At 37.4% G+C, this 27,932-nt stretch overlaps 1 protein-coding gene and 1 long non-coding RNA gene across 3 annotated transcripts in view; both read right to left on the reverse strand.

Moving 5' to 3' along the window:
* LOC145682948 (uncharacterized) overlaps nt 1-27,932 on the reverse strand; it is a 666,209-nt gene that overhangs the window by 321,629 nt on the left and 316,648 nt on the right. The gene's annotated exons all lie outside the window — the stretch shown is intronic.
* The window catches only part of LOC145665488 (uncharacterized), a 36,413-nt gene continuing 35,798 nt past the window's right edge, over nt 27,318-27,932 (reverse strand). For both annotated transcript variants that reach the window (XR_014127559.1, XR_014127558.1), the window contains exon 4: nt 27,318-27,642. This is a non-coding gene — a long non-coding RNA (uncharacterized LOC145665488). The remainder of the gene's footprint in view (nt 27,643-27,932) is intronic.

Genomic DNA, 27,932 nt, shown 5'->3' on the forward strand with positions numbered 1-27,932 from the left:
TCAGAGTCTTTTGGCCATATCTATTCCCAGTTGGTAGGGGGCTCGGGAAGTGGAAGTTCATCCCCGTGCGGAATAGGTCTAATTGCGGATTTAACGTTGGGATAACTTATTGTGTATTTGTTTTTAGGATGTCCCTTAACTACTGTGAGACAAAAATAACAATCATCCAGATGGTTGGTGGGTTCTCTCCACACCATTGGTACAGCAAATTTCATGAACCTCCGTTTCTCTTTGGCCCATGCAAGTAAAGTGACGTAGCACGACGCACAAATTATGTTGGGTGCCCAAGTTTTGTCCTGATCTCACACACGACATCCGAAATATATATAATATGCTAGTTTCACCGATGGCGTAATGGATCTACACTGTCCTTTAACTACAAACTGGCCACACACATAAAAACTATTTGGTGAGTTAACACACGAACGCCGTCCTCTTGACGCCATTGTACTGATCACAAACTAAACTTCTGGTCTTAGTTGGGTATAATGCCGTTAAGATCAAACATGAAAGCACTCTTACCAGCAATGACAACTTTGAAAGTGAAGTAGTGTTAAACCACACGTCAATATAAAAATGTACAAAACTCCCTCACCAGGTGTCAAGAACACAAGAAAGAAAGAAATGCGCGAGGGGAGGGGGGAAACGATACCGTAGTGGAAAATTCAGACTGCACTAGTTCATTGTTGTCAACAATGAGTCTGTATTCCATTCTTTCTTTCTTTTGCATTCTGTTACATTTGATAACAAATATTGATAACCATTTCATGAACAAAACGAAAACACTTGGAGAATTGTATATATATGTATTAAGATATACATATATTGTACGTTTAAAAAAAATATACGTTGGAAGTACATTCTATTTTTATACACGTTTCTAATTTACAGAGAGCAATACAAGTGTGTTGTTGACTATTGTAAATATTCATTTTTATGTCTGTGTTTGTAGTAATAAAGCAAATCGTTTTTACCCCAACTCAGGAGATCTGAAAGCATTACTATCAGGTGCAATAAACAGTGCACACAGTATACATACAAATATATTTATTTCTCTAGAAAGAACAAAGCGATTTTTACGAAACTTTTTGGGTTTATTAAATATAAATCAAGGTATACTTAGGTATAATTTCTATGTTACTATATGTAAGGGGACAGGAGCTAGGGGAATAAAATATCTGAAAAAGGGAAATTTTTGAGGGAATTTCCCAAAAATCCCTCTGTTACGGGAAAACTGTACGTGATGGAGAGAAACCGAGTGCATATTCGAATTCAGCGCAAAAAGTTCCTTAAAGATCAGGTGATTTTTCTCATGTAACGAACAAAAAGTTTAAATTTGTTAACTAGTGTTATCATTATATTCGTGGCGTGACAGAGCAAAATATTAACATTTGTATTGCATATAGTGCGAATTGTAAATAATTAATGTAGTGAAATACACACTAAAACCGCAACGTGTCGTAGTGTATCGGTGGATTGAACCAATAAACCGTCCAATAGCAGGTACTCCGGTTAACACACTCTCCGATTAATCCAACACCTTGTGTTCCGACAATAAACAAACTTTATCTACGTGTTCAGAACCTCAATAAAAGTTTTTTAAAAAAAAGTTAATCTCTGCCTTTGGTTGAAAACGCCTTATTACGCTGATGGAACCAATTTAAGGTAACTAACCTTAAAAATGCCTAATAACTTAGATGGTATCGATTTAACCCGTAAGTACTATGCGGAGTCTGTCAGACTCAACGTTCGCCGTAACTACCCGTTCTACCGCCTCTCCAAATTGTCGCTTCCTCTACCTTCTTGGTTATATTGAGTGTATAGCAAAAATTAGCAACGTGTCGGTAGTTTTTCCGCAATATATTGTTCGGAGTCTGACAGACTCCGCGTAGTAGTAATGTCACACACACACACACACACAAAAAAAATGGGTAGCATTTAAGGGTTAAGGTAACTAACCTCGGAAACGCCTAATAATTCAGATGGGATCAATTTAAGGTAACTAGCCTCCGAAACGCCTAATCATGTAGATGGTATCAATTTAAGGTAATTACCCTCGGAAATGAAGTGAAATCTTTCAGTTTTACATCCAACGCTTATGTCGGCTAGGCTAAAGGAGGCGGTGATGATGAGAAATGGACGAAATGGTGGAATGAAGAAAGTGGAAGGGAACGGGAGAACCTCGAGAAAACCCCACGCACACGGTGTTTGTCCACCACGAAGTTCACTTGCCTTGAGCAGTAATCGAACCAGAACACCACGCACCAGAGGTGAACGCTCTACCACTAAGCCACCGCGACTCCCTTAACTACCCTCGGAAACGCCTAATTACGGATATGAGGCCAATCTAAGATAACCACCTTACGACCAATTTCACTAATTACCTTAAATTAATCCAATATCCGAGTTCGTAATTAGGGTTTTCCGATGAAAGTCACAGAATTTTTTTTTGTTGTATTGAGATTCTGAATACATATGTGAATTTGTTGGTTTATTGGTCGATTATTGGTATTATTTGTCAAGGTGAAGCTGAGAATACCAATACTTTTAGGATAGTAAACCTTTCTTTCCACATCCTTTCCTGCCTCTAGTTCTGATCAATGTTCGGCCGGCCTTACATTGCAAAATTTCCCGAGATTACACAACACTATTTTATTTACTTTTCTCGCAATATATCAACATTCAGATTTGCATCTATTAGCAAAATATAGAAAGGAGATTTATCAAGTTCAGTGCGGGCACAGCGTCTTTTGAGCTCTGCTTGGCATGCAACGCAAGGACCAAAGAAAATAATAATAAAAAAACACCCTTTAACTTCCCTTATTGTGGGCCTGGAACTGCGATTTGAACAATACGTGGTATTCGAACTACATATCTCGATGGGGTCGAAAGTGGGCCATGAAGACAAGGAAGCGTGCGAAGTAAGATCTCGATTGTTTACTGCACAATATTTGCTTTCTTCCATCCATTTATTTCCAAGTTACAGCTTTCAAGAGACGGAGCCTTCAATAACTCACACTTTTAGCCAATGATTAATCCATAAAGTAAGCCCGAGCAAGGCTTCCAATTTTCTACAAGATCCATGACGCGCCGCCCAAAATTCTTCTGAGTCCTGACATGTGTCTCCAGTAAAGAAGTACTCAATGATTTTGGTCTCCAGTAACCCCAATCTTCCTCTCCTTCCTGGACCATGGTACGTCCATGACTAAAAAGTGCTGTTCTTGTGTAAATTATACACTTAGGTCAAACACTTGAGGGAATGTGCGGATAACAGTGAGAATCATGATCAATTGGTTCGCTCAGAAGCGTGGAGCAGATACCTGTGGACAAAAATGTTTGTGCAATGATCCGAACACTTAAAAATCTAAGTATATACACTTACGTCAGGTGGGCCACAGTTCCGGGTTGTTGTTGGCAGACATGTTCAATACAGGATGTGGTTCCGCGAGCAGCTATGCAGGCTACACAATGCGCACAAATACTACGGAGTAGACCATCAAGCAGCTTTTGTGTTAAAGAACACCAGTCTTGCACAATCGACTTGCGCAGTTCAGCGATTGACCATGGTGGAGGTGTTAAGGCCGCTATCCATCGTCCGATGGCATTCCATCTATGCTCAATGTGATGAAGGTCGGGTGACTGCGCTGGCCACTCGACATATATGATGCCTTCATGGTGGAGGTTATTCTCTACTAAATGTGCCCTATGTGAACGTGCATTATCGTCCATAAAGCGAATTCGGGGACCGTATGCACCATGGAACAGTCAAGCATGCTGTTCAAGGATGACGTTCCTGTAATCTTAACTGTGTCCGTCCGCTACTGGAACACATGAAGTGCTGTAGGGCACCTAACACGATGCCGCCCCATACCTTGACACCAAGGACTCCATACCTGTATCTTTAAACAAGATGTTGGTGGTGATATTGTGTTCTTGGTGTCATCTAAACAAGCCGACGGCGAAAATACTCTTCAAACTGAACCGTGACTCGTCACTGAAGAGTATATTACTCTAATTTTTAGGAATTCACTCACTGTAGGCGAGCCTGGCGGTGCTGTCGGGTCGGGGTACATACAATGTAAATTTGTGTAACCAGCAGTGTACAGTTTGACATGGTAGTGAATCCAGAAGGCAGCTGTAAGGTTTCGAGTTAGTGTACCTGCTGTGCTCGTTGGTATTCGTTGAGCATTAAGAATAGATAACAACCCTCATGCGACGTTATTGCATGTCAACGACTGTGCCATACTGCCTCTTAATGTTTCCAACAGCCAGGAAACTATTCCATTTTCGCGACACAACACTGCGAGGAGCATTCAAGTCCCTAACCACTCTCTGTTGACTTTGCTCCATTTCTAATCTACTCATGATCCGACCGCGCATTACACCATTCACATATGTTCCTAGGACGTGTTCACTATAACCAAGATGTGCTAATACCTATGTCATGTTAGCCAATCAAGTATGTCAGCCTAATGTCTGGCATTCACAGGTTCAACATGACATCGGGGTTATTTTTCGAAATTAACATTTTCTTAAGTTTTGGACATGGGTGTATTTCTTAATTTGTGCCAACTAGTAAGTTTACATGTGACATATTTTCGCCTCTCTCAACGTTTCAGTGACGCGTCATGACTTACTTATGGGGATCTCTGACCCGAAGTGTCTCTCGGAAGTTTCAAAATTTCTCTCTCACAACAGTTATGTTGCATTGATTTTTCTTATGCTCTACAGGTTCAATTTTAATGTACAAATTTGATGGAAAACTTTGCTATCCACATGTCTTTATAAAGAGCACAGAAATTCTTATCCATAAATAGTGTCTGATAAAGCCAAAGTGTTAGTTGGTGAAACTATCACATACATATTTATTTATTTTTTTTATGTGACTATATTGTTTTGCTCAGCAAATAGTTTGTGTTTCACCATAAATGGAATTAATGAAACATGTGAATATTCTTTCTCCAATTAAGGTATTTTGCCTATATCAAGGCGAAATATTAAAATATCTTACGCATGTTTTCGAAAATACCTTTTCGATGCGTGGGTGGCCAATGTTTTTAACAATACTGTACACTACCTCAAAGGAAAAAATAATAATTGTGTGTGTTCTTAGTGTAGTACTATAAGAAAAGGGTAATGCCTGTTTTCATAGAGTACATTCAATTATTGATGCATAAACAAAATCAAGGAATACATTTCTTCAAAACAGCTTTCCCTCAACAGAGACGGAATCAGGATGTTTCTTAAGGGTGAAGGTGAAAAGATACCGTCAAAAATTCTCAGTTTTTTCTCTCTCGTTGGGATTTTGAAGCATTTATGCCTATGCTGCTGGAAAGAGGGTGCGAACGACTCTTCATCCCCTCCTCTGGACCCGACTATGTCCCTCAACAAACAACAAATTCCCCTCCAGTATCTGAATTCAATGATGTTTCCAGCTTATACGCAAATTAATAGATTCCAGAGCTGATTAAAACTTCCATTTTCTATCGGGAGCTTTGAAGGTTTTGCATCACCACTCAGAATAGCTCTGTGTCATATTGTTTTGTATTGCCGGAAGCCATTTCTGGTTTTTGCTGCTATATTTTGATGTAAAGTTGTGATTAGATTGCTATTATAGACTGCAAAATGACAATATAGATCTTGTTAAGTCATCCAATCCATTTTCGTACAGTTCGTGGGAGAGGTAGATTTCACAGCTACATTTGGAATGCATTTTCGCTCGCACCCACGCCATAGCAATGTTCTTGACATTTATGGGATGGCTTGTGAGCACGGAGAAATCACTGGACCGTGTTGGTGGTTACGATAAACCTTTGGTGTAATGATGTATTGAATATTATTACATACTGGACCTGCTTCTGAAAGTAGTGAAGTCGAAATGATTAAGTGTTCTTTTTCCTCCTTTGTTTTCGGTAGCGCTTTGAGGAGAGTAACACTTTCATACCGACCGTGGAATAACTGATAACTAAGGTGAGGAGAGAAGCAGTACTGTAGTCCTAACATTTTCAGAGGGTATACGCTGTTTAGTGATCATCTATGATTGTCATAAAAGACATAGAAAGCGTTTTTAATGAGCAATGTAAATCGCATGTATTAATTAATTCAATTAAAATATAAAGGATACAATACATATAGTCTAAAAACATTACATGCTATTTTCTTGATTACTTAAATCACACCATTAATAATGTATATGGGTGCAGGAATGAAGAAGGAACAATTCACTCCGAGAAGAAACAGAAAAACTCGCGCCCGATATTGGCAGAAATAAGAAAATTGGGCCACATTTAACTCTTATTTTAGTTTAGAAAAACATAAAAAGACAGTGTACTAAGAAAAAATTGATTTTTTCTCAAGAAAATCCCTGAAATATCATGTAGGGATATTTGAACACCTGCTAAGAATATAAGAGAAAAAAGATGATATAGTCACTTTATCACTGAAGTCTGGCCCGATTAAATACATAAATAAATAAATAAATATAAAGTACCATACGCTTTGAAGCAGAAAGTACACTAATGACTAGGATTAAGCAGAGGGTATACGGCGTATCGTATATCTAAGTGAAAAAAAAAAAAAACTTGAGGCACTTTGGGATATTGATATTTGTAATTATAATAATAGCAATAGGGCTTACTACTTCACTTTCAACACAGTCAAATTTTACACTTTTTTTATTTACGTTGGCCTACTTTAAGATTTGAGACTTTCAAATTTCATCCTATTTTCCACTGAAAAGTATTTGTAATTCTGTAAGGAAATAATTATATATGATAATTAAATTGAAATTCATCGTAATATGGCCCATGACAAACACTTTACCATTTTATATCGTAAAAGTCAGATCCAACGGTATTGTAACAAAGCGGTGCTTGAGCGATTGACCGTAGAAACTCTAACTCCGACTAGTGACAATTTCACAGCCTTATGTGTAAACTCTTTAGTCAGTGGAGTGGAGGGCGTGGATCATGGATCAGACTTGATGACGATGGGTTTTGATGGGTGGTGAGTTCGAGTGGGTCATGGTGGGTGATGAGTCAGAGTGGATCATGGTGGATCAGAGTGGGTCACGGTGGGTTGTGGGTCAGAGTGGGTTTACGGTGGTTCGTGGGTTCAGTAGGTCGTCAGTCACAATGAGTGGTGGATCAGTGGGTCATGAGCAGGGTTGGCTGGTTTAAACCAGCTGTTTTTTTTAAACCAACTGGTTTAAACCAAAAAGAAAAACTGAAAAATGCTATAAATCGTGTGAACTTCCACATATCATGCATTAGTTTTATATCCTTTTTACCTTTTAATCAAAGTGTCCCATGTTCAATTCTTGGTCGAACCACAACCCTTCTTTCATGTGTAAACCAAGTAGCGGTTTGGATGTCACTTTAGAGCGAAAGTCTTCTTAATAACCTCGATATTACATAAAGATGTTAAGCGTAAACATACAAAAAGAAGCCAAATTGTATATTTCTGCTTGCTTGAATGTTGTTTTACAAAAAAAGCCAAGCTTGCTTAAATATATTGATAGACATTGGCAAAATTTATCGACTGCCTACGTAGCTTCCAACATTAGCTTGGATTGGACTTCGTTCTAATTTTATTGAATGATATCTACATACTAAATTTGGAATTTAATACCTCAGTTTTAGCGTACTGATTATGATACGTTCACCTTAAAATTTTAGATGCAAAGCAATAACGGGATTTGCTTTGCATTTAAAGTAATAACAGGATTTTCCCAATGGCTACCGCGGGAGTTTCCCGATTTACGTATATTAATTCTGTATGTTGGTTTCGCTTGTGCAACTATTTATCTTTTTGTCCTGAAATGACTCTTGATAATTATATTAACAAGTACGTAAAGACCAGTATTGTCCGTTTACTGTAGCATGGCGCTGTGTTTTCATACAAAAACTGGCTAGCGAATCTTAGCAGTCCTTCCCCTTCTTTCCCCTTATCGCAGTGGTAACAGTGGCACTAACTCATCAACTTTAGCACTAGTAGGGTTTGGTATTTGCAAGTTGCGTAAATTTCGAAACAGTTTACCTCTTCTCTAATCAGGGCCCGTAACTTGTGTGGGGCAGGGGAGGGGCAACTGCCCCCAAGGGAGGTTGCTCGCCGTTCGAAGGGGCCCATTTTGAGGCAAAATTTTCTTAATTCATATACGATACGAACATGAAATTATAAATGAAGCACCAAACAGTTTCACTACATTACATAAAGCAGCGCACAAAAGGTAAATAAAACAAAAGTGAGTCATGAGCCCACTTCAGTAAAAAAACGTCTACTATTAGGGGCCCTAGAAATAACATTTATTCGTATGGTTTTGAGATTTGTCAATATTGTCCCATGTCATGTATGGAAGGAGCCTATGGGCGTAAGTAACGGCCCCGCAAACCTTGCCGTGAGGGAGGGCCACAGGCTCCGGGGGACATAAATAGTAAGAGAAAGATAGAAATGAGAAAAAACTTTTTCTAGGAGGCCCAAATACACGTATTAATGCTTGCCCCCCAGAAAAAATCTATGTTACGGCGCTTTCTCTAATGTGAATTTATTGGTACAGTTCTGCTAATAGTTAACTATATCAGGTTGGTCTCTTTAAACCTTGGGTCGTGGAGAGAAACAATCTTACAGGAGGATAGTATTCAGATTTTAAGAAGGTGAGGAAAAGAGAGCGAGGATGAGAAAAATGAGAAGAAAGAAAGAAAGAGAATGAAAGAATCACTTCTACATTTACTTCATAATGAATGTAAACCCATATAAACGGAAAAGAGACATCGGATCCCACCACCATAATATTTGTGGAAGTGTTGGCAACATTCTGGCGTAATATATTTCCCGCCAATTCTGGGGCCTCAGTGTTTGGCCCAATTCTGGCCTTACAGCAGTGGCGGATCCAGGGGACGATCAGGATCCCCCGAAGAGGAAACTTTCTTATTTTATATATTTAAATAAAACACATCCCAGAGTTTGGAGCTCTTAAAAGTAGCTCTAAAGTAAGTAGCAGTACTAAAACCCACCGCCCTCCCCAGAAGTCCGTCCTGAATCCGCCCCTGCCTTACAGAAGCTATCGTCTAGGCCAGCGTTTCCCAACCTTTTTCAACTTGCGGCACACTACGGGTGTAACTTGAATTCTCACGGCACACTCATAGATATTATTATTTGTAAATATAAAATACCGTGGTATTTTTTTTTCTGTGATTAATGATCTTTCTTACAGAGAAGAAAGCTCGATGACTGGTTTTCCCCCCGTGGTTAATCATTAAGCTTACTTTTCATTCTAATTTAAAAATAGAAAACAATTCAATGAAATGTTGGACTCAAGTTTGCAAAACTACGCTTTCTTTTCGAAAACCATATCCAACCTTTCACTAAGAAGATACATCACTAAATAACGACCGAACAAACAAATCTCTTTTACTTTTAAAACACAAATGTAGGTAATTTGTATGCATGTTTGCTTTGTCGAAAGTATTGAATGATATTTTAAAATTTCAAGTTACGAAATAGTGTGCAACAATAAAGGAGCAACAATAGCCACAACAATGATAACAAATACTTTTTTCAACATAAAAATTGTACACAAGAGTAACACGGTATTAAACTTAAAATTGTAGATTCATAGTAGAGGTTCATAGTAATGTGAAATACAAATATACATTTTCCCTTATGTCTTGCAATTTGATTTCTATAGAATTAATAATTTTGTTTCGATTTCCCCGCGGCACACCAGCGGCCCATTCACGGCACACCAGTGTGCCGCGGCACACCGGTTGGGAAACGCTGGTCTAGGCATTCACCTCGTGGGGCTGAGTAAAACCTTAATAAGGATACCAGCCAGAGCTGGGTTCATGCCCACGCTCGATCTACCTATTTTAATGCTTTTTTGTGTGTGTGTGTGTGTTGGACAGTGTCTGGTAAGGGCACCCAAACAGGGTAAATGCGTACTGCTTTAAAATATTTACATGTGAAAATTCGCTTTATACTGTACTTTGAACACGTAATTCAATGTGTATTATATTCTTCTTACAGCAGCATGCTTTATTTTCTAATACTTTAAGTCTCTGGTTGTTAGTATTTATAATTATTGCATCATACTAATCCTTTTCAAAGCTCGTTCAATTGGTATGAAATCCTAGACTTGGCAGTTTGCAACATTGCAAACCTTCACCAACAGGCAATAATGTGACGAGAATATTTCCACCCATACTCGCATCGAAATTCCCAGCCTCTGTTTACAATCACTACAAGATGTTTCTGTCGCCTTATCATGAAAACAACACTGTCCAGCGAACCTAACGGTGTTCGCTTTCTCTGTTTATTGTTTACAATACAAGCTGAATGCTTGCAATATTGCCAGGCGTACAAGATTTTCGCACACTTTCGAACAAGAACACTTGTACAAAATTGAGTGTGTATTATGTGTAAGATTGTATTACATAATAACTAACTCGATTTGTCATGACGTTAATATCTCAGCCATCCCAAAAGCAGCAATTTATGTAGTAATAACAATCGTTCTATGACTGTGCAGAAGTAGGTATATTCGGTTCGGCGATTCATGTGACTGGCAACCATGAATTTACCATGTAGGGGTGAGAAGCGAGGTGTTGACGCTCGCACTACAATTGTTGTTTGTAAACAATCTTCCATCCTAGAGTGAACGGACAATACAACGTATTTTTATCAGGAGTCCTTCGTGAGTGAGTCGGCAGACCCATTGCATTTGTGGCCAATTACTCCAGGTTTCGAGACCAAATGGAGAACAGTTGCTTCCGGATGTAAGCCAGGAAGCTGTTTGGATTCCGCTTTCAGCTTATATGACCCCTTCCAGCATAACCCTGTTGTTGCATCATAACAGCAAGGCGAAACAAACTTATTTCTGTCTATATGCAATATAAATACATACAGCAAATTATTTAAACCAAAAAACCTGGCTTAACCTCCACCAAAACAGGTTTAAACCACCAAAAAATCTTTTTTTCAATAAAAATCATGATTTTTGCCAACCCTGGTCATGGGTCAAGTTTTTATTGACCCACGCCATGTCTGATCTGATCTAATACCTGTCGACAGACGGACACAACCAAGAAGTTACTAGGATAATAATAATAATAATAATAATAATAATAATAATAATAATAATAATAATAATAATAATAATAATAATAATAATAATAATAATAACTGAAGTGGTCAGATTTTGGGAGACTTTGACGTCAGTCTTTTGGAGTGCAATTAAATTAAAAGATCATCAATTTTCCAATCTTCAAAGTACAACAAGGTCAATAACAAACACATTATATAAGCTGTAATCGAACAGAAAATTGTGCATGACCACTATGTAATTACAGTTGTACGGTTGACCACATATAAAGTTAAGAATACGTCCCGAGTTACAATGACATCACTCACATGCTACTTGAAATGTATGCAGAGACAAACATTAAATCGTTGGTGCGTGTCGTCTGCCGTCAAATAAACCGTTACACACCATTAAGTTAGCGCTATCTTGTGGAAATACGGGAAGTCTTCGTGAGGGGACGACATCATGCATGGAAACACGGTTTTATTACTCATCGCATATATTACTCTTACCTCCCCCCACCAACAGCCCCTTATCGTCACTTCAAGTCCAACAGAATAGAACGTTTGTCAACTAAGTTGTCTACTTTTTTTTTCTTTTTCCTCACTGCATACATACAAATAGATATTCATGACTCGATGGCAGTCACGGAAATTTGATTCTAATACTGATTACTTCACAGACGCCTCCAGGAAAAGCAAACAAGTTATGGTCTCTACCGGCGACAATGCTGTAGTGACAATTTTGCTTTCGGGGAGGCTCATGGAAGTGACAATATATCCAAAAGTTAGTTTCTTCTTAAGGTAAGTTTAAACGAGCGCTAAACCTCACCAGATGGCAGCACGTTTCTCCTATCTCCCCAATATTTTTTGTGCGGAACGACAGTATTTACAATATAGCATTTACTCTAAAATAAGTGGCTTCTTTTTTTCTTTTTGAAATATTGGACTTAAATTCTTGAGGGGCGCTTAAAGTCAGGCCCTTCTGGATAACATATAACAAACAATAGAAGTGACGAAAGAGCAGGAAGGGGAAATAAGTAGTTTGGCGTAGTGCCATTGTAACATCGAAAGCACTGTCATTATTTGATTTTTCTGTCAAAATAAGGAAGGAGCAGCGCCGTAACTTAGATTTGTATCTGAGGGGGCAACCATTAATATTTCAACCCCCTAGAAAAAGTTGTTTGGGTCCCCCGCAAAATACGACAATAGGCCCATTCTTTCCATCTTTCTCTTACTCGTAGTGGCCCCTCCGACGCATGTGGGGCCTCTCACTCGACACGGTCTGTGGGGCCGTTAGTTACGCCCCTGGGCCCGTTCCATACACGACAAATTAATTAAGGGGACAATACTGACAAATCTTAAATCCATACGAATAATTACACTGGCTTACAGTGGTTTTGGTGCCGGGTGTTTCTTAGCTGATTTGAAGTAGAATTGGGACGCTGAATCCAAATATGGCGTTAGTTTTCCCCTAACAGCTTTAGTTTTTGAGATATAGGAATTGCAAGACTGACCTGCTACAACGTTGAAAATTGCATAGGTGCTGTTTTACTGTAAGTGAAAAGAAAACTATGACATTTAAATCTGTTATTTGGAACAGTTTGAAAATAATGAAAACCATATAAACACAAACATCAAGTACATAATAACTCTGTAACTACATTTTATAATAGTTTTTATGAATAAAAAATCAAATAATTTGTTCAAAACGATCTATTCAACACTTCGGAAGCTTCGTTTTCGTGACATCCTTGAATGTTTCTTTGCACAGTCTCTTTTTAGGTTCCAGCAGTAATCTGCCATCATATGGGCATCCCATCTTCCTTGGTAGCGGTCCTCCATTGTTTTAATATCTTGGTGAAATCTTTCACCTTGTTCTTCACTCAGACTGCCTACGTTGTCTGGGAAACGGTCCAAATGGCTGTGCAGGTAATGAATTTTGATACTCATATTACATCCAAGTTTTTGGAATGCATTAAGAATCTGGTTCACTAGCTCAACATAGTTATCAGCTTTATTATTGCCAAGGAAATTCTTGATAACTTCTACAAATGAGGTCCAAGCTCTACGTTCAGTCTCATTCATGGACTCCACGAAAGTCGGATCTTTCATGAGTTGTCTTATTTGGGGACCATCAAATATTCCAGCTTTTAATTTTTCTGTGCTGATCTGAGGTAGCTTGTTTCCCATGTAAGCAAAGCACGGCCCGTCCTTATTTAGCACCTTTACAAACTGCTTCATCAAACCGAGCTTGAGATGTAGAGGTGGCAAAATGATTTTGTCACACTCAACAATAGGCATGTTAATAATATTTTTCTTACCAACAACCATGTCGTCTCTCTGCGGCCACTCTTTTTTTGACCAATGGTTTGCTTTGTCTCTGCTATCCCACAGACATAGAAAACAAGGATATTTTGTGTAGCCACTTTGCTGTCCAAGAAGAAAGTTCACCATCTTTAAATCCACACAAATCACCCACTGATGGTCCTGATATTTAATTTTTTCCATAACCAAAGCAATTGCTTCATATTCTTCTTTCAGTCGTGTTGAATGAGCGATTGGAATTGAGCCATATTTATTGCCATTGTGTAGAAGGACACATTTTAAACTTCGCTTGGAGCTATCAATAAACAGGCGCCAATCATGTGGATTGTATTCTGGAAGACCCATGTGTTCTAGGAGACCTCTAACATCGTGACAGAATACGAGATTTGTGTCTTCAGTGAAAAATGGTAAAAACTCCTTTTCCCTTGTTCGGTAGAATGTGATTTTAGTTCCTTGTTCTAGTACGTTTTTCTCCTTCAATCTGGAAGCAAGTAATTCAGACGATTCTTTTGAAAGATTAAGGTCCCTAACTAGATCATTTAGCTCATCTTGATTAAACTGTTGAGGAATTGTTGACATTCCCTCATAATCACTGTCACTTCCATCATCCATGTCACAAGAATGTTCACTACGTTCGTTTTCGGTCTCACAAAGCTCTGGCAAGTGGTGAAACGTTGGGATTGGTATTTCATCGGAATGAACAACTGGACGTCTTGCTGAAGGCAGATCAGGATATGTCCACTTGTTCCGGTTATTTCTATTCATACCCGTAACATTTACCAGGCAGAAATAACAGTCATCAACATGGTTTGTGGGTTCCCTCCAAACCATTGGAACACCAAACTTAAGACTTTTTCTTTTTCCAGTTGTCCACTGTCGCAAGTGTTCAGTACACATTTTACACACAATATGTGGAGCCCACGTTTTATCTTGGTCCCCTAGGCGTACACCAAAATATGCATGATATGCTTTTTTTTACAAAGTCACTGATATGTTTTCTATTGGCTTTAAATGTGTACTCACCACATATGTAGCAAAACACATCAGGATGGTTAACACAACTTCTTCGACTTGAACTCATTTTATGTTCAGGCCACTAACACGGATGTTAAATATAAAGCCTTAGTATACGCGATACAAGTTATGATTTCAGAACAAAACTCACATGTTCCAACATGTCACTCCACCTGCAAGACAACAACTACGATCCACTAGCCAAGTAGAATACCAATGCAATCTAGTGGACGTTCCTGGAACTACTATATGACTAGTTTCCGTTTAGTACCGACAGATAGCAGCACTAATGAGAAAAGAGCGCCGTTCTTCCAAATAGAAATCTCTATAGAGCACAGTAGGATTTATTTGAGTTGCAGAGTTTATAAGATCATATTCAAACTTGTTATTACGAGAATATTTGTATTTCTTTTGCTTATTTTGTATACTATTGCAAGAAGCATGCAGAAATAGTGGTTACATCATTTATAATTTACATATTTATTTTGGATTGTAATATTTCTTCCACATACATTGTAACGTAAATAACACTACTGGTACAGTAGCCTGTATCTACCAAAGTAGAGCTGATAGAAAAAAACTGCTTACATTATTGGATTCAGCGCCCCACACATAGTTAAAATCAGCTCTAAACTTTTAGGCACCAAGAAAAAATTTTTTTTCTGTAGGCCTGTGTTATTATTTCTAGGGCCCCTAACAGTAGACATTTTTTACTGAAATAGGCCCACGACTCATTTTTGTTTTATTTACCTTTTGTGTGCTGTTTTGTCTATGTCATGTAGTGAACCGGTTTGATGCTTCATTTATAATTTCATGTTCGTATCATATATGGAGTAAGAAAATTTTGTCTTCAAAGTGGGCCCTCTCGAACGGTGGGGTCTTCCCTGGGGGTGAAGTTGCCCCTCCTGACCCCCACAAATGAAAATGAAATGAAATCTTTAAGTTTTACGTCCCACGGTTATGCCGGTTAGGCTAAAGGAGACGGTGATGATGAGAGATGAATGAAATGGTGGAATGAAGAAAGTAGGAGGAAACGAGAGAACCCCGAGAAAACCCACAAGCACGGTGTTTATCCACCACAAAGTCCACACGGTGCGAGTCGGGATCAAACCAGGGACCCCAAGCACTGGAGGTGAACGCTCTACCACTGATCACCCGCCCCCCACAAATTACGGCCCTGAGAAGGAGAACGAAAACTAGAAAAATGATCTGATAAATTTGCCAATGTACGATTAAATTCTCAATTCATAGCACTGCATATGAAGAAGGAACTACGGGAGAGGTTGAAATGAAATGAAAACATTTTACAGTATTTTTTCCAGAATGGATAGAGATGCTACCGGTAACTCTGTCTGATAATAATAACTTTCAAACAAGTCACTGGATTTGCAGCCTAGGACGAATCTTTTGGTTTCGTAGTTGCGTGAATTTTCTTTAGTAATTATATACGCGATTCTTTGAAATTAAATTAAATCTTGAGTTTAACATCCCATGATTATGCCCTTTACGCTAAGGGAGACGATAGTTAGAGTAAGTAACGATGATGGAAAATTTTGGTGGAATGATAATGTGGAAGAAAAGGGTATTCTGTTAGTAAATAAATAAGAAAACAGAAAATGCTAAGAATAAATAACCACAAAGGAAAGTCACGCGTATTTTTACATGTTCTGTCTAAATAACCAATTAATTCCAAGTAATTTCTGTCGACTTAACCTAACGCTACTGGACGGAGCCAATAAACCAGAGATAGACTGGTCAGTTCCTTTCATCTCTCGTTCAAAAATGTGTTCTAATTAATTGGTAACTGGAACTTAAGAGGTGAGCAGAGGAACAGGTTGAAAATTACAATTAGACATACCGGGCTTTATGCAGAGACGTTCTGACGCGTGATTAGTGCCATACTAAAGAGTTCGACTAACACATTTTTCCTGCAGTAATTAGGCCTTTAGTATGACGCTAATCATACGTCAAAACGACTCTGCATAAGGTCCACCATGTTTATAAGAAGTGTGCAATGTGGACTCAAAATGTAAAAAATGGACCGCCTTATGCAGAGTCGTTTTCACGTTATGATTAGGGTCATACCAAAAGCCTGACTACTGCAGGGAACATACGTTAGTTGAACTCTTTAGTATGCCAGTAATCATTCATCAAAACGACTCTGCATAAGGCTCTATATGTTTATTTTATGCACGTACATTTCTTAGTTTTGTTTTTTCTATCCGCTTGGTAAATTGTACAGATAGCCGGAAAAGAATAGCGTTATGTATACATACGTGAATTACATTGTTTGTCTCCATTGTATAACTTCTATGTTACGTAAAACTGTGTATGCAATAAATTGTAACAAACTCGAAGGACTTCCTACTACTTAATGCTAGTAAACATATTTCTCTCAAACTGACATTTTTTTTCTACACACATCGAGATTTTGGTTTTGAGCCACCACAGGAAGTAGTTTTCCACGTTTTAATACTACTATTTCCGTGGTATATAAACTGAAGACTTCCTAGTTTCATTCAATTCGGTCTCTAGTATAGTCTTCCGCAACTAGAAGATCAACACCTTAAGAGGCCCCATCATGGCGAAATTAAAATACCACTAATTTTACAGTAATTCTGTGATATCTTCAAATAGATAAAAGATAATCAAAAAGTGGAACAAGACCTCCCTAGACAATATTATTTAACATGAGATATCGTTATCACCATTCACTTATCTACTTTCGATTTCGAGCCATTTTGAAAATCGGCATTTATTTTCGCGTTTCTAAACAGCTGAAAACGGAAAGCTACTAGGTGACTCGTGATATCGGTATCTCATGCAAAATACTATTGTGTAGGGTGCTCTTGTTCCACATTTCGATTATCTTTTATCTATTTAAAAATATCACAGAATTACTGTAAAATTAGCGGTATTTTAATTTCGCAGTGATAAGGCCTCTTAACCTTACAGCCGAGTCAGCAACGCTAACTCTGAAGTCAACCTCTCCTATGAGAAGTAACACTCTCAGTTACCACTTATCTTTTAATTCTCTGTTGCACTGGATAAGCAGTCAATCCAGTGGACTTCGCGTCTAATCTCAATGATCGTTCTATAAGGACGAGCCGTTTCCACGTTCATAAGAGGAAAGTCATCTACATCATCAAAAGCACGTTAGTCAGAGAGAAACATGTTCTTTGCATACACAAATTCATTGCACTACATTAAAGGGCCAGACTACTAAATGTTTTTCAAAAACTAACCATTTTTTCTTTTGCCAGTTTTTCGTAAGTGAAAAGAGATAATGAAATGTAACTTACCTCAATAATAGATAATGTTATTCTACAGCCGAAAATACGAATCGGAAGAATTTTCAGTGTTGTCATCCATAGAAATTACAGTGTGACCAGAATTTGAATTACCCAAAAATTTAGTTTATGGCAGCGACTAGAAAAATGAACTCAGCGGCAATTGATGACTTATCATACTGTCTATGTTTCTTATTAAGTATTTTTTAAATAATATTTGTATTTTAATTCTACTGTTTATTAAAAATTATTTATTTTGTACTCTTTATAACAAAATAAATACAAATATCATTTAAAAAGTGGTAAACAAGGAACACAGACAGCATGATAAGTCATCAATTACCGTTGAGTTCATTTTTCTAGTCACTGCCATAACCTAGATTTTTGGGTAATTCAAATTCTGGTCACACTGTAATTTCTATGGATGACAACACTAAAAATTCTTCCGATTCGTATGTTCGGGTGTAGAATAACATTATCTATTACTGACTTAAGTTACATTCCATTATCTCTTTTCACTTACGAAAAACTGACAAAAGAAAAATTGTTAGCTTTTGAAAAATATTTAGTAGTCTGTCCCCTTAAACACTGCACATTTCCTAAATATTTAATATAAGGCTATTAAACTCGGATATAAAACATACTTTTGTGTCAAGCAATTCATTTCTGCAAAAATACTACGATTACTAATACGAGATTGGTAAAGTGCGTGTCTCTTTATGGCACTGAATATTGCAGTATTTGAGCTCTACTTTTCAACCCTGTAACAGTGCCATAAAGGCATATCATCAGAAATAATAATGGATTCGTTACACAAGTATTCAGACGGCCATTAATATTCTTCCGATGGAGGGCACACTGACCTTATGCAATGTCAATTATCCAGAACGTTCACAGAAGTCTACGCAAAACTAAATACACAGTAAATAATACAACGTTTTCGGAGTAAACAATGGTCTGATATTTCTTGGACTGAGAGCACTTCGTACTTCCTGAACTTTCTTTTAAATTTACTGTCTGTATTTCTGGCATTCTTCATTATTTTATTGTGTTATTTACAGAGTACAAAGCGTAGTGAAGAGGCCACAAACGATACACCATGTCATCAATTCTTGAGTTTATATGATTTTTTTTTCTTTGGCTTCGCTTGAATGTTCTTGACATAGCAATCAGCGGGTGCTAACCTTGGTCCGTTGACCCACTTACAAAAACAGGAAGGTTGTTATCTCAGCAGAGATGGTGGTTGTAGGTGAGAAATGTGGGGACTCGAAGGCCACGACCAAACATAGAGACATGTCACAGACAGATGGACATCCTGTCACGCACGGAAATAAGAAAACGAAATATCTTTTAAAGTTCAGTTTACACTAGTGTCAATCATCAATAGAAAATAATATGTTTGCCCTATCTGTTTTCTTGTATTTTGTAAAAAGCGACAAACTTACAATACACACTGATATAAACACCGATTATTACCTATTATCGAGATTTGTGATGCTTCTGAATGCTGCAAGAACAAATTATTTCATTTTCCCCTGTTTGGGCAATGTTTATTAAATACGCCTATTGTGCTGAAGAAGTAGCAGAAAGCAGAGGTAAATACAAATTACTAATACATATATCCAGAGCCGGTTCCAAGGGCGCCCATGTTGTGGTTTCCAAAGGGGCCAAGTATAAGCGACGTTTCAAAAATAATTTCAAATTTTGCTGTAACTAATGTAAAAATTCTATTGGATTTTCGATATTCTGAAGTACAATTTCCTCTAGGGGGCGCCCCTCCTTTCCCCCCTTATGGTCGCCCTTGGCCGGTTCTACCATACGTGGAACACAAGCAGTTGCACGGCATGACAAATCTGTCGTAACTACATTATTTAAAATAAATATTTCTTGTTGGAAACAAACTTCATGATGATGGTAGTTAAATTCACTAATCTGACCTTCTATTTGAATATTACATTCATAAATCATGTTTAGGTCATAGTTTAAGATCACATGGACAGTGCTAAAGCAAATGGCCAAACAAATCCCAACTTTAATTGCTTGATTGTTGTCAGATACAAGAACTCAATTCTTGAACAGTAGTGAAACACCTGTTCCATTTAGTTATCATAGTTTTGATATGAAAACTAGTCTTCTCTTTGTCACAAACAAGTTCCTTATCATTGAAGTTTGAAGCAAGATTTTTAACATTTTTTTAACAGACGTAGAAGGAAAATCAAGAAATAAAGATAAAAAACATTGGAACTGCAAACTGATATATTGAGATTGAAGCTCGAAACTGAATTCTATACAAAGGACTACCATCTTTCCTCTGTGGGTGTGTTTGCTCTACCTTTCACTTTATTATTTAAAGAAAAAACACAGACACAACGAGATTGTATTTGTAGTGTTTAGGCTTTTCTCAGTGCGAGTGCACTTTCCCTCCGCTTCGTTATTTATAATGGGGTAGTATACTTAAAATTGACTGTGGGAACGCGGTGGCTCAGTGGTAGAGTGTTCACCCCTGGTGCATCGGGTCCCTGGCTCGATCCCAGCTCACGCCAAGTGAACTTTGTGGTTAACAAACACGGTGTGCGTGAGTTTCCTCGGGTTCCCCCGTCCCATCCCATTTCTTCATTCCACCATTTCATTCAATTCTCATTATCACCGTCTCCTTTAGCCTAACCGGCATAACCGTGGGACGTAAGACTCAAAGATTTCATTTCATTAAGATTCGCTTTTAAGATTTAATCTTTCTAGATTAAGGGGAGCAGCAAATGATGCTGTCGCACGGAGGGAAATTGCCTAGGGCTATCCCTGCATATACAGATATTTTAATTAAAAAAAAGATCGGCCATTCCACGTAAATATGAGCCTAAGGGCAGAAAATTGTTTTAACTATATTTTGCTCATTATTTATATAAAAATGACCACAAAGATTCAAAATGTACTATGCAGATTGATTTCTTGTTAGAAAGTTTCAGTTTTTATCTTTTTGAGAGATTGAAGTTCCATGTTGCATGAAGCCAGTCGAAGAGAGAATTTACCATCAGTTTTAGACATCGCTACTTATGATGTGATAAGCATTTGATTTAGTTGCCCTGCGGTAGACAAGAATGTACATTTTGGGAACTGAAGCTCAGGAGTTTTAAAGCTATAACTATATTAAGTAGTCTACTATTTGATTACTTTTGGCACCAATGTAATTATGTAACGCCCGTTACAATTCAGATTTTTTTCTATACAACTTGTACTAAAAGTCAGAAGTAGTCTATCTTTTGCAAAAGTTAAATTGAGCACATGGGCAATAGAACAGGGAAATGAATATCATTATATTTATAATTTAATAGGTAAAAACTGCGTAACAGGTGTTACATTGCTAGTGTAACGGGTGTTATATGTGAATTGTTAGCTTGATTTAACAGTGACATTTTGTGCACTTAGACTAGCTTTAAGGCTTTAAATAGGGAATTTGAAGTTAGTAAAGTTATAGAGGGTCCTCTTCTGAAGACATGAATTATGGTAAAGATGAGCAGTGTGCGAATTAAGGGACATTGTACCGGAGGTGATGAAGTGCACTCCAGAGAATATATCTAGGAGATACCGTACGATGGGGGACTCCCTCTCATCCCCCCGTTAAGTCGTACACTCAGGGTAGTGATTAAATAGCATAAAAGCGCCGTATTTCAATTCAGTACTCATTACATACCAGAAGTCTACTTCTTCATCAGAAGCCCAATACCTGCTATTGGAAGTCTTCGTTTAGAAAACCATTAGGGGCTGCAGTGTGACAAACTTCCGAAACTGACAGTATTTTTCTGCTGCAAATACGTGTGCAATTTAATACTAGTACAGCTAACTGACTAAACAGGATCAGCCCTCATTCGTTCAGTATTATCCAGATGGTAGACATCCTATATATATATATATATATATATATATATATATATATATATATATATTACAATTGCAAAACTGGCCACATTTCGGTATGGATGCGTCGAACAGCACATAACAATTTAGACGGCGTATGTAGCAGAGTACTTTATATGTGGCTCAGTTCCAGGCGAAATTACATATTTTGCATTTTTCAGGAAAGCATAGTAAAATTAGAAATCACAAAGACACATATCAGTTTCATTTCAATTCGAGCATTTATTTTGTTGTTCGTTTCAATCGATTAAAAAAAAGAGTATGCTTCCTCAAAAATAATCACAGAATATAAGTGAAGAAAATTATACTTCTGACATTTCCGAAACAAGAAAATGGCCCAACAGCAAACATTTCAAGCAGTACATCTGTAAACAGTTACCATCAAGATATCAGAAAAACTCTACATGACGTGTACACAGACTCCGAAGACAAAATACACCCTACGAATGAAGTTGTGATCAGCTCTTTGCGAAAAGATTATGTTTTTGTTAGAATGTTTGTCTTGGTGACAATGAAAGATGAAACAAGTAACAAAGACTGTCGTCAAGTTGGAATCTGTCAAGGACTTCTGAACGAAAATGGTGATATTAGTGGTGAAAAGGAATTCGAACTACGCGGAAGTTTGGAAAGTATAATTCATATTCATGACGAGATTGGTAAACTGCTAGCTCCAATTACGAAAATTAAAGAATAATGTAAAGTTGTGTTCAATTTAGTTCAATTTAGTTAATGTTACTGAAGCATAAAAAGAATTGACTTTTATTGATGATCAGTGTATGAACAGACCTACAAGTTTCATACTGAATCATTCTACATTTTTCTAGTATATATTTTTATTATTTTGTGTTTTTATTTCCTACATTGTACTACGTGTGTAACTTTTTATCTATTAACTGTAATATTTTGTTCTGTACATAATACGCTTATTAAAAGTTAAGTTGGTTGAAGTTCATTCCCACTGTGTAACACCCGTTACAATATTGAACAATTTTTAAAATAAAAGCTATTATACTTATGAAATTTCTGTTTGCAATATTCACAGCATCATACTTTGAGAAAAGTGCACACATAATTGAAAACAAATTTCGACCTGGACATTCGCAGAGTTTGGCTTAACTTTGCATGCATCTGAAAGTGCATGTCCAATTGCTGTAACACCCGTTACGCCACATTTTTCACTATCACTGAGTTCTGGTATCATGTATATGTAATGAATTTAGTGTTTACTAAAATATAGAGACAAACGGTGGGTGATGTTTCGAGGCAGTTTGATATATTTTGACCCGATAAGTACTTTACTATAACAATTTCTATTTCTTTACTATAACGAATCGAGACAGGACTTTCCTGGCAAAATTCGACACGAGACACGGCTCTTTCAATAGAGAATTATACATTTTTCGAGTCGAGACATCATTTTACAGCACATTTTCGAGACGAGACAGCCACAAATCTTGTCTCGTGCTCATCCCTATTTCTATTCGTCCAAATGTAACACCCGTTACGTTGGAATGGCCGAGATATTTTTACAGTTATTTCATAATAGATCTTGAGATATTGTGGCTTTCCGACCTGGCAACGTGGAAGCCTGACTACTACAACACCAGAGGGAATAATAATAATAATAATAATAATAATAATAATAATAATAATAATAATAATAATAATAATAATAATAATAATAATAATAAGGTAAAGAGCATCGTAAGGATCGTTAAGCAGTAATTTGGTCTGTTTACGGAAAGCTGAGGATTCCATTACAAAAACAATTGTTGAAATATGTTTTGTTTCTCAAATCCTCTTCTGCTCGCTAAACAAAACATTTACCTGGTTATCGTGTTGTTTACAGTTCAAAGTACGAGAGAATGCTAAGGAGGCGATAAAAAGTGATCACTCACGGATGTTGGTATTAATTGTTCCAAGAACGCAAAAGGCCAAGTATTAAGTGAAAGGTTCTCCGTGAAATGGTATCTTTCTTTTCTTTTTTCTTTTATTGTTGTGCAAAAGCATTGTTGAGACGCCTACCACGCCCAAAGGTAAATGGAGAGAGATTCCAAGGATATTATTATGCTGCAGGTTATTCATGAACAGTATTATACAACCAATAAAAAAAATATTTTTAAAAAAAACAGGCTTTGATTAGTACTTATAGAATGGTTCATTACATCAGAGAATACTGGAAGAGATTAAATAATATTCCTATTAAATGGTTGTTACTACTACGTATAATTAATTAGTATTTTGAAGCCATGAACTAAAACCTTGTCCTTCAACGAATCATTATTTGAAAAAAGAAAAAAAACTTGATTTTTTAAAAATGTCTTTTAGTACTTCTTATCGTTGCAGAAATCTTGGTTGCCTCTGGCAACTTACGTTGTATTCTATAAACAAAGACTGTTTTTATCCTAGATCATATTGCGTTCTATAGACAAAGACTCTCTCTCCTAGAAGATATTGCGTTCTATACGCAAAGACTTTTTTCTACTCCAGAACTTATCATGTATTTTATAGGCAAAGACTATTTCTACCTTTGCGTTCTGTAGGCAAATTCTGTTTCTACCCTCGAATCATGTTGCGTTCTGTAGGCAAATTCTGTTTCTAATCCCAGAACATACCGTTGCATTAAACAGGCAAACTCTGTTTCTACCCTAGAATATACATTGCGTTCTATAGGCAAAGACTGCTTCTACCTTTGCGTTCTGTAGGCAAATTTTGTTTCTAGCCTCAAATTACGTCGCGTTCTGTAGGCAAAGTCTGTTTCTAATTATAGAACATGTTGTGTTCTATTGCAGAGGCTGTTTCTACCCTCGAATTATGTTGCGTTCTGAAGGCAAATTCTATTTCTAATCCTAGGACATGTTGCGTTAAACAAAGTGTTCCTACTCTAGAGCATACGTTTGTTTTGTAGCAAAGACTGTTTCTACCCTAGAATTATGTTGTGTTTCACAGGCAAAGACTGTTTGTATCCTAGAATTATGTTGCGTTCTAAAGGAAAACACTGTATCCGAGAAAAAACCACACAAGATCCAACAGTCGGAAATGCTAGGCTAGCTAACAGCCAATGTTGGCTCTAAATTGTAATTCGCCGCTTTGTCGAAGATTTGCCAAAATAATAAATTACCAAGTCAACTTGTACGAAGGAAGTAAAATGCGATTGGGAGCACATGTGGAAAGTTGTTAGACAATTGACGAGTTTGTTGGTTGCTAAGCACGCACTATCAACCAGTGGTATTCGACTTTTTTGTGTGTCCCTAACAACAGTGTTCTATTGAAAAGTGTAAATTCAGATTTAAGATATCCTCATTCAAATTATAGATAACTATAGTGACATGACCGGATCAAGGTGGGTACTAACTATATTCCATAATTCAGTTCGAACACTTCGAATGAAGTGGTTTTGCGTAAGAACAAACAAACATACATACATACATACATGATTTTTTGACATCATACGCCTATACGAAGATTTTTTTTTTTTTTTTAAGTGAGTTTCAGTTTCACATTATGAAAAACCACTCATTAACCATTTGACGAAAGATCGTGTCTCAAAATCTCACTTTTCAGACAAAGAAACAGACCCCTATAATTCCATAGAAAAGAAAACAAAGTTAAATATGCAATAATTGCACATAATTATTATCTGGAATAGGTGACGAGTTACTATACATTCAACTTCTTTCTTGTCTACGTAATTATTATTTCTTTCTTTATGTCTGAAAAAGAGATTTTGAGGTACGTCCCTTCATCAAATAGTTGACATAGGACCAAATACAATGTACCGTTCATCAAGTAGTTGACATGGGACCAAATACAATGTACCTTAAGTATATAAACCTGGCACTTTTCGGTTTCAAATATCGGGATAAGACTGAAAATAGAATCTACTATTGGGGCGTTAAATCTGTATCGAATTTTTTTTTCTAACTATGGCCTAACACTTCTGCAGTACGGGGATCAATGCTAAAGCTGCAAATGGCATATGTCAAACCACTTCCAGTTTCAATAGCGGGATAACGGTGGAGACGGAATCTGTTCTTGGGTCTTCACTACAGCGAAATTAAACTACCGCTAATTTTAGAGTTTTTCTGTAATATCTTCAAAACTAATAAAAAAATATTCGAAAAGCAGAAACGTAGTGAACTAGTCAATACAATTCTGCATGTGATACCTTTACTACAATTCACTTATCTGTTTTTGGTATGCCACTATTTACAGAACCCGTAAAAAAATGGCAAACCTATCTACAGTTGCAAATAGAAAGCAGATGGATGAGTTGTGATAACGGTATCACATGCAAAATCGTATTGTCTAGTTCACTACGTTTCTGCTTTTCGGATGTTTTTATCTGTTTTGAAGATATTACAGAAAAACTCTAAAATTAGCGGTAGTTTAATTTCGCTGTAGTGAAGACCCTTAAGATATCCATTTTACAGAAGCAGAATCAACAACCCCTGAGCTACAAGGGAACACGGGTACAACGTGAAAAATCTTCCGCCCTCAGCGGTGGTCGAACCCCTACCGCCCAGCTGTGGGTAGACACCTTAATGACGACAGCGCGTCTCTACAACTATTAAATAATAATAATAATAATAATAATAATAATAATAATACTCATTTCACTGCTCTTGGATCTTTCTTGCTAATTTACGTATCAAAAGGTGACGTCTTTTTCTGACTCTGCTGTAGTGTTTTAAAAAAAATGAATTTTGAGAACTTTTTACGACTTCCTCCATAGCTTTTCTTCTCTGCACGGAACTCACAGAGAAACCACAAAACACGAAACAGATTTACATGTACTGTATATTTATGTGTTGTATGTAATGGCCGCGGAATTGCTTACGAAAACACAAACAAGTTTAAAAAAATGAAAATTTATTAACAAAAACACAACTTTCTCCTTATTTGAACTTTGAGCTTAATTGAGTAACTGCTTATAAAAAGAGGATGTTTTTTGTTGTTTTTAGAAGTGACCACTGTTCGTGGTTTGCATCTAATTCACTTTAGGTTCTTGCATCTTAACAAGCTCGTTATCCTTCTGATTTCAAATTCCATTTTCTCTTTCAAGGAGTTAAATTGCCTTCCGTAATATGGTGTCACTACATCTTTTTTTTTTTTTTAATCCTGGAATAATAATAAACTGCCACACACAACTAGGAAACTACTTAATCCAATGAGGCGCCATTTCTCTCATTACAGTAGAGCGTCGATTATCCGAACGTCGGTCAACCGAACGACCGCTTAACCGAACTGTGTACTCGCTCGCACCTGTTACTCTCTCACTCTACCGTCCATCATCCCCCTCACTCCCAAACCAAGTTTCCCACAGTAGTCACCGCACTGAGCCACCGCTGGCGGAACATTGCTTCTAATGGGGCCTTCATAAGGCGCTGCTGACCGGCCAATCCGCCAGTCGCTGTGTTTCAACAATCAGCATACTTCTGTCGGTTTGGCACTGGCTGTAGAAGCAGCGGCAGTATCACAGCTGTTCACAGCAACAGCTGCGCCAGCTTAGAGTTGAGGCGTGCCGCTTCGCGCATGGCAAATACACATGTACAGTTCGATTATCCGAACAAACCAGTTTTCCGAACACCCATGTCCCCCAATTACTTCGGATAATCGACGCTCTACTGTATTTACGCTAGTGATGGGAAAACTTTTTTGAAGAACGGCCAAAGAAAAAGAAAAAACTGTAGGGGACCAATCTAATTTATTAAGAACAACAATTATATGTTTTACACATTTCTTGTAATACCAAGTATTATAACTGAAGTTTCTCGTAATCTAGTGATGCATGGATTCTCAGAAGTGAAGTTATATGTTCAACTGTTAGTCTGTTTCTAATAGAACTTATTGAAAGTAACCCTACAGTATTCTTGTCCTTTGTCAGATTACGAATCGTGTTGCGGGGCTGATAGAACCTTTCTGCGGGCCCGTACTTGGCCCACGGGCTGCACTTTGCTTATCACTGATCTACACACAAAACAGAACTGTTTTCCTGCTCATTGCCTCATGACAAGTTGATCTGCATAAAGTAAATCATCATTAAATCGTTTTATACGAAACATTAAAAATATGTTAATACATCACTGTAATGGATGATGTGTTAAATCCAAGGATGTTATAAAATAGAGGATCTGCCCATACGTATCTTCATCATATGAACTCAATGAAGCCAAAAAGCAAATGAGGATCGTCTAAACCGGCACGTCTGATTGGCTACTATCGGTTCCGCCATAACTGTTGGCTCGAAACATTGCGATCTTAGTGGCGCGCAATGGGTGGAGTAGGTGTGGCGAAGCTGTGACGTATGGC

The sequence above is a fragment of the Thermobia domestica genome, chromosome 1, assembly GCF_964235325.1.
Source record: "Thermobia domestica chromosome 1, izTheDome1.hap1.1, whole genome shotgun sequence".
NCBI classification, from domain to species: domain Eukaryota; kingdom Metazoa; phylum Arthropoda; class Insecta; order Zygentoma; family Lepismatidae; genus Thermobia; species Thermobia domestica.